Source organism: Akebia trifoliata, chromosome 13, assembly GCF_017979445.1.
Source record: "Akebia trifoliata isolate Shusen 1 chromosome 13, ASM1797944v1, whole genome shotgun sequence".
NCBI classification, from domain to species: domain Eukaryota; kingdom Viridiplantae; phylum Streptophyta; class Magnoliopsida; order Ranunculales; family Lardizabalaceae; genus Akebia; species Akebia trifoliata.
The window spans coordinates 15,855,855-15,864,541 of NC_141387.1; the positions used below are offsets into that span (position 1 = coordinate 15,855,855).

At 43.1% G+C, this 8,687-nt stretch overlaps 3 pseudogenes; all 3 read left to right on the plus strand.

Moving 5' to 3' along the window:
- The first annotated feature begins 555 nt into the window (after positions 1 to 555).
- On the plus strand, positions 556 to 674 carry LOC147388016 (5S ribosomal RNA; annotated as a pseudogene).
- Positions 675 to 2,423: 1,749 nt separating this feature from the next.
- Positions 2,424 to 2,542, plus strand: LOC147388017 (5S ribosomal RNA; annotated as a pseudogene).
- Positions 2,543 to 5,233: 2,691 nt separating this feature from the next.
- LOC147388018 (5S ribosomal RNA) lies at positions 5,234 to 5,352 on the plus strand (annotated as a pseudogene).
- Positions 5,353 to 8,687: the final 3,335 nt, after the last annotated feature.

The window sequence follows — 8,687 nt, forward strand, 5'->3', positions numbered from 1 at the left end:
TGGTTTATGAATAATTGCTTATGGACTTTGGGTATTAAGGCTAAGTTCGAGAGTGGGTTTAGTAGGACTTAGCTTATTGATTTAGGTTACGGATAAGGGATTGGTTATTGTAGAATGGATACGAAATTGGGTTGGTCCATGATTAGGAAGGTGGGTTAGGTATGGATTTAGATTAGATTAGGGAAGTGGTATGGAATTAGAATGGATTAAGGATAAGGTTGAGCATGCAAACTATATGACATGATGCATGTATGTATATATGCATGAAAATAATGCCAAGTGACAATACGGGCCCGTTGAGAGGCTCAAGTTCTCAATTGAAATCAATTCGAGAAAATTTGAATTTTCTTAATGGGTTCGTGCAAATTGAGGTGTCTACAACAACATACCACATGGCATACTTTGATTGACTGTAACGCTATGTCTGACTGGGTGAACGGTGACGTGTTACGATTTCGTTGGATCATGTGGCCGTGTGGTCATCCGTACATTATTTCGTCGACGGCAAGGTGTAAAATAGGATGAATTAAGTAAATAAAATGGCGTAAACACTACTGGTACAATCATGCCAGCACAAATGCACCGGATCTCATCAGAACTCCGCAGTGAAGTGTGCTTGGGCAAGAATAGTACTAGGATGGGTGACTTCCTGAGAAGTCCTCGTGTTGCGCCCCTCCCACTTTTTTTCGGTAAATTCAATTATTTTGTTCAAATTTTTTCAATCGGGTGAGGTTACAGTGGGTCGAACCGCACGAAAAAGGCCCATGGGTAGGCGTGTGCATTAGGCAAAATTGTAGCAAGTCATGACACGTGGCGTTCCGCGTTTGACTGAGACGTGATTCGGCGTTGTAGTATACCACGTGATATATTTCGATCTACTGTAAGGCTGCATCTGACTGGGCGAACAGCGACGTGTTACGATTTCGTTGGATCACGTGGCCGTGTGGTCATTTGTGCAATATTCCATCGATGGTGAGGTGTAGGATAGTATGAATTAAGTGAATAAAATGATGCAAATACTACGGGTGCGATCATAACAACACTAATGCACTGGACCCCATCAGACTTCCGCACTTAAGCATGCTTGGACGAGAGTAGTACTAAGATGGATAACCTCTTGGGAAGTTCTAGTGCAGCACCTTTCCCACTTTTTTTTGGTAAATTTAATTGTCTTATTCAATTTTATTTCAATCGGACAGGGTTATGGTGGGTTGAACCGCACGAAGAAGGTCTGTGGGCCAGCGTATGCGTTCGGTGAAATTGTCGCAAGTTGTGACATATGGCGTTTCACGTTTCGTTGAGATGAGATTCGGTGCCGTAGTATACACGTGGCATATTTCTATCTACCGTAAGGCTGCGTCTAACTGGTCGAACAGCAACGTGTTACGATTTTGTTCGATCACATGGTCGTGTGGTCATCTGTGCATTATTCCGTCGACGGTGAGGTGTAGGATAGGATGACTTAAGTAAATAAAATGATGCAAATAATACGGATGCGATCATACTAGCACTAATGTAATGGATCCCATTAGAACTCCGCATCTAAGCGTGATTGGCCGAGAGTAGTACTAGGATGGGTGTCTTGAGAAGTCCTCGTATTGCACCTTTCCCACCTTTTTCATTAAATTTAATTCTTTAATTCAATTTTTTTTTAATCGAGCGGGTTTATGGTGGGTCGAACCGCATAGAGAAAGTCCGTGGGCCCGCGTGCGCATTCGGTGAACTGTACAAGTTGTGACATGTGACGTTCCATGTTTGGCTGATTCAAGATTCAACGTCGCAGTATACAACATGGCATATATCGATCTAGCGTAAGCCTTCGTCTGATCGGGCAAACGGCGACGTGTTACGATTTCGTTGGATCACTTGACCGTATGGTAATCCTTGCATTATTCTATCGACGGCAAGGTGTTGCATAAGATGAATTAAGTAAATAAAATAGTGCAAATACTACGAGTACGATCTTACCAGCACTAATGCACCGGACCCCATCAGAACTTTGCAGTGAAGCATGCTTGGACAAGAATAATACTAGGATAGGTGACCTCCTGGGAATCCTCGTGTTGTACCCTTCCCACTTTTTTTTAGTAAATTCAATTGTTTTATTTATTTATTTTTTCAGTCTGACGGGGTTGCGGTGTGTTGAATCGCATGAAGAAGATTCGTGGATCCACGTGTACGTTATGTAAAACTATCGCAAATTATGACATGTGGCATTCTGCGCTTAGCTGAACCGAGATTCGGTGTCATAATATACAATGTGGCATATTTCGATCATTTGTAAGGTTGCGTCTGATCGAACGAATGACGATGTGTTATGATTTCGTTGGATAACGTGGCCGTATGATCATCCGTGCATTATTTCATCGACAGCGAAGTGTAGGATAGGATGAATTAAGTAAATAAAATGGCGCAAATACTACGGATGCGATCATACCAGTACTAATGAACCGGATCCCATTAGAACACCGCAATTAAGCGTGCTTGAGTGAAAGTAGTACTTGGATGGGTGACCTCTTGGGAAGTCCTCGTGTTGCACCCATCCCTTTTTTTTCGATTAATTTAATTATTTTATTCAATTTTTTTCAGTCGGGCGGGCTACGATAGGTCAAACAGCATAGAAAAGGTCCGTGGGTTCGAGTGTGCGTTCGATGAAATCGTCGCAAATTGTTACACGTAGTATGCCACGTGACATATTTTGATCGGCCGTAAACCTACGTCTGACAGGACGAACGGCGACGTGTTACGATTTCGTTGGATCACGTGATCGTGTGGTTATCCGTGCATTATTTTGTCGACGGCGAGGTGTAGGATAAAATGAATTAAGTAAATAAAATGGCACAAATATTACAAATGCGATCTTACCAGCACCAATGCATCCGATCCCATTAGAACTTCGCAGAGAAACGTGATTGGGCGAGAGCAGTACTAGGATGGGTGACCTCCTGGGAAGTCCTAGAGTTGCACCCCTCTTACTTTTTTCCGAAAATTCAATTATTTTATTCAATTTCTTTTCAGTCGGACGGGGTTACGATGGGTCGTACCGAACGGAGAAGGTCCATGGGTAGGCATGTGCGTTTGGTGAAACTATCGCAAATTGTTACACATGGCGTTCTACGATTGGCTGATCCGAGATTCGACATCGCAGCATACCACGTGGCATATTTCGATCGATCGTAAAGCTGTGTCTGACCAAGCATACGGCGACGTGTTACGATTTTGTTGGATCACGTGGCTATATGGTCATCCGTGCATTATTTCTTCAACGGCTAGGTGTATAATAGGATGAATTAAGTAAATTAAATGGTGTAATTACTACGGGCACGATCATATCAGCACTAATGCATCGGATCCCATTAGAACTTCGTAGTTAAGCGTGTTTAGGCGAAAATAGTACTAGGATGGGTGACCTCATGGGAAGTCCTTGCTTTGCACCCCTCCCACTTTTTTTCGATAAATTCAATTATTTTATTAAGTTTTTTTTAATCAAAGGGGATGGGGGTTACATTGGGATGAACCACACGGAAAAGGTCCGTGGCCTGTGTGTGCATTCGGCAAAAATGTTGCAAGTTTTGACACATGGCGTTTCACGTTTTGGTTGAGCCGAGATTCAGCGTTGCAATATACCACATGGCATATTTCGATCAACCATAAGGCTGCGTCTGACCGGATGAACAACGACGTGTTACGACTTCCTTGGATCACGTGACCGTGTGGTCATCCATACATTATTTCGTCAATGGCGAAGTGTAGGATATGATTAATTAACTAAATAAAATGGCACAAATACTACGGGTGCGATCATACCAGCACTAATGCACTAGATCCCATCAGAACGCCGTAATGAAGCGTGCTTGGGCAAAAGTAGTATGGGATGGGTGACCTCCAAGGAAGTCCTCGTGTTGCACACCTCCCATTATTTTTCGTTAAATTCAATTGTTTCATTCAATTTTTAGTCGGGAAGGGTTACAGTAAGTTGAACCGCACGAAGAAGATCCGTGGGCCTGCGTGTATGTTCGACGAAACTGTCGTCAGTTGTGACACATGATGTTCCGTATTTGGTTGAGCCGAGATTCGGCGTCGCAATATACCACGTGGCATATTTCGATCGACCGTAAGGCTAAGTCTAAAAGGACGAACGGTGATGTGTTACGATTTTGTTGGATTATGTGGTCATGTGGTCGTCCATGCATTATTCTGTCGACGGCAAGGTGTAGGATATGATGAATTAAATAAATGAAATGGCATAAATAGTACGTGTGCGATTATAACAGCACTAATGTTACAGATCCCATCAAAACTTCGTAATTAAGCATGCATGGGTGAAAGTAGTATTAGGATGGGTGACCTACTAGGAAGTCCTCATGTTGCATCCCTCCCAATTTTTTTGGTAAATTATATTGTTTTATTCAATTTTTTTCTATCGGGAGGGGTTACGGTGGGTCGAATCGCACGAAAAAGGTTTGTGGGACCGCTTGTGCGTTCGGCGAAACTTTTGCAAGTTGTGACACATGGCATTCCGCACTTTGTTGAGCCGAGATTCGGCTTCGCAGTGTACCACATGGCATATTTCGATCGACCGTAAAGCTGCGTTTGACCGACCAAACGATGACTTGGTATGATTTCGTTGGATCACATGGTCGTGTGGTCGTTCGTGCATTATTTCATCGACGACATGGTATAGGATAGGATGAATTAAGTAAATAAAATGGTGCAAATACTACAGGGGCGATCATACCAACACTAATGCATCGGATCTCATTAAAACTCCGTTGTTAAGCATGCTTGGACGAAAGTAGTACTAGGATGGGTGTTAAGCGTGCTTGGGTGAAAGTAGTACTAGGATGGGTGACCTCTTGGGAAGTCCTCGTTTTGCACCCTTCCCACTTTTTTTGATAAATTCAATAATTTTATAAAAAAAAATTTCAATCGCAGGGGGGGGGTTACGTTAGGTCTAATCACATAGAGAAAGTCTGTGGGCTTGCGTATGCGTTCAGCGAAACTGTCGCAAGTTGAGACACGTGGCATTCCATATTTGGCTGGGCCGAGATTCAGTGTCACAATATATCACGTGCCATATTTAGATCAACTGTAAGGCTGCGTCAAACCAGGCAAACGGCGACGTGTTACGATTTTGTTGGATCATGTGGCAGTATGGAAATTCGTGCATTATTTCGTCAACGGCAAGGTATAGGATAGTATGAATTAACTAATAAAATAGTGCAAAAACTACGAGTGCGATCATATCAGGACTAATGCACCGGATCCCATCAGAACTTCGCAGTGAAGCTTGCTTGGGCAAGAATAGTACTAGGATGGGTGACCTCTTGGGAAGTCCTCGTGTTGTACTCCTCCCACTTTTTTTGGCAAATTCAATTGTTTTATTCAATTTTTTTCAGTTGGACGGGGTTACAATGGGTCGAACCGCTCGAAGAAGGTCTGTGGGCCCGCATGTGCATTCGGCAAAACTATCCCATGTTGTGACACGTGGCGTTCCATGTTTGATTGAGCCGATATTCAGCGTCACAGTATACCACGTGGCATATTTCAATCAACCATAAGGCTGCATCTGACCGGGCGAATGGTGACGTGTTACGATTTCGTTGGATTATGTGGCTGTATGCTTATCCGTGCATTATTCCGTAGACGACGAGGTGTATGATAAGATGTATTAAGTACATAAAATAGCGCAAATACTACGGGTGTGATCATACCAACATTAATGCACTGGATCCCATCAGACCTCTCCACTTAAGCGTGCTTGGGCAAGAGTAATACTAGGATGGGTGACATCTTAGGATGTCCTCGTGTTGCAACTCTCTCAATTTTCTTTTGTAAATTCAATTATTTTATTCAATTTTTTCAGGCTTCGTGGAGTTATGGTAGGTCGAACCACAAGGAGAAGGTCTATTGGCCCGTTTGTGCGTTCGGAGAAACTGTTGCAACTAGTGAGACATGGCGTCTCGCATTTAGCTGATTCGAGATTCGGCGTCAGCTTATACGATGTAGCATATTTCGATCGTTTGCATGGATGCATCTGACTGAGCGAACGGCGATGTGTTACGATTTCCTTGGATCACGTGGTCGTGTGGTCATCCGTGCATTATTCCTTCGACGATGAGTTTTAGGATAGGATAAATTAAGTAAATAAAATAACGCAAATACTACGGATACGATCATACCAGCACTAATGCACCGGATCCCATTAGAATTCTGTAGTTAAGTTTGCTTGGGCGAGAGTAGAATTAGGATGGGTGACTTCTTAGAAAGTCCTCATGTTGCACCCTTCATATTTTTTTCAAGTAAATTCAATTATTTTATTCAATTTTTTTAGTATTCGCAGGGTAACATTAGGTTGAATCACATGGAGAAGGTTTGTCGGCCCGTATATGCGTTCGATGAAACTGTCGTAAATTATGACACGTTACGTACCGCGTTTAGATGAGTTGAGATTTGGCGTCGTAATATACCACATTGCATATTTTGATCGAACGTAAGGTTGCATCTAACCGAACGAACGGTGGCGTGTTGCAATTTCGTTAGACCACGTGGCCATATGGTTATCCGTGCAATAATCCATCGACGACGAGGTGTAGGATAAGATGAATTTAGTAAATAAAATGACGCAAATACTACGGGTACGATTATACCAGCACTAATGCTCTGAATCACATTAGAACTACACAACTAAGCGTACTTGGGCTAGAGTAGTACTAGGATGGGTGACTTCCTAGGATGTCTTCGTGTTGCACCCCTCCCACTTTTTTTCAATAAATTCAATTTTTTTCAGTCGAAAAGGGTTAAGGGGGGTCAAATCGCATAGAGAAGGTCTGGGGGAATGCTTGTGCGTTCGGTGAAACTTTCGCAAGTTGTGACACCTGGCATTATGCATTTGGCTGAGCCGAGATTCAGCTTCACAGTGTACAACATGGCATATTTCGATCGACCGTAAAGCTACATCTGACCGGGCGAATGACGATGTGTTATTATTTCGTTGGATGACGTGGTCGTGTGGTCATTCGTGCATTATTTCATAGACGATGTGGTGTTGGATAAGATGAATTAAGTAAATAATATGAAGCAAATACTACCAGCACTAATGCAATGAATACCATCAGAATTCCGCAGTCAAGTGTGCTTAGGCGAGAGTAGTACTAGGATGGATGACCTCCTGGGAAGTCCTCATTTTAGACCGCTTCCACCTTTTTCGGTAAATTCAATTATTTTATTAATTTTACTTTTCAATCGAGGGCGGGGGTTACGGTGGGTCGAACTGCACGAAAAAGGTCCGTGGGCCTGTGTGTGCGTTCGATAAACTATTGCAAGTTGTGACACATAGCGTTCTATATTTAGCTGAGTAGAGATTCGGTATCGCATTATACCACGTGGCATATTTCGATCGACTATAAAACTGTGTTTGACCAGGCGAACGATGACATGTTACGATTTCGTTGGATCACATGGTCATGTGATCATTTGTGCATTATTCCGTCGATGAAGAGATGTAGTATAGGATGAATTAAGTAAATAAAATGACGCAAACACTACAGGTGCAATCATACCAGCACTAATTCCCCAGATCCCATAAGAACTCCGTAGTTAAACGTGCTAGGCGAGAGTAGTACTAGGAAGGGTGACCTCCTCGAAAGTCCGCATGTTGCACCCCTCCCATTTTTTTTTGCCAAATTCTATTTTTTTTTCAGTTGGGCGGGGTTACGGTGGGTCGAACCTCACAACGAAGGTCCGTGGGCCTGCGTGTACGTTGTGCGAAACTGTTGCAAATTGTGACACATGGCATTCCATGTTTGGTTTAGTTGAGATTCGATGTCGTAATATACGTGGCATACTTCGATCGACCGTAAGGCTACATCTGACCGGACGAACAGTAACGTGTTACAATTTCTTTGATTCACATGGTCGTGTGGTCATCCATGCATTATTCCGTCCACGGTGAAATGTATGATAGGATAAATTAAGTAAATAAAATGGCACAAATACTACGAGTGCGATCATACCAGCACTAATGCACTCGATCCCATTAGAACTCCGCAGTTAAGTATGCTTGGGCATAAGTATTACTAGGATGGGTGACTTCCTGGGAAGTCCTCGTGTAGCACCCCTCTCACTTTTTTCAGTCGGGCGGGGTTACGGTGGGTCGAACGGCACGAATAAGGTCCGTGGGCCTCCGTGTGTGTTGGGTGAAACTGTCGTAAATTGTGACATGTGGCGTTCCGTGTTTAGTTGAGTTGAGATTCGGCATTGCCATATACCACGTGACATATTTCGATCTACCGTAAGGCTATGACTGACCGGACGAATGGCAACGTGTTATGATTTCATTTGATCGCGTGCTCGTGTGGTCATTTATGCATTATTCCATCTACAGCGAGGTGTAGCATAGGATGAATTAAGTAAATAAAATGGCTTAAGCACTACGGGTACGCTCATACCAGGACTAATGCACCAGATCCCATTAGAACTTCGCAGTTAAGTGTTTGGGCGAGAGTAGTATGAGGATGGGTGACCTCCTAGGAAGTTCTCGTGATGCACCCCTCCCACTTTTTTTTCAATAAATTCAATTATTTTATTCAATTTGTTTCTTTCGAACAAGGTCCGATAGGGATATGTTGGTCCAACACACAAGATGGAACAGTGGTATAGTAGGTTGAGTTGCATAGAAAAAGTCT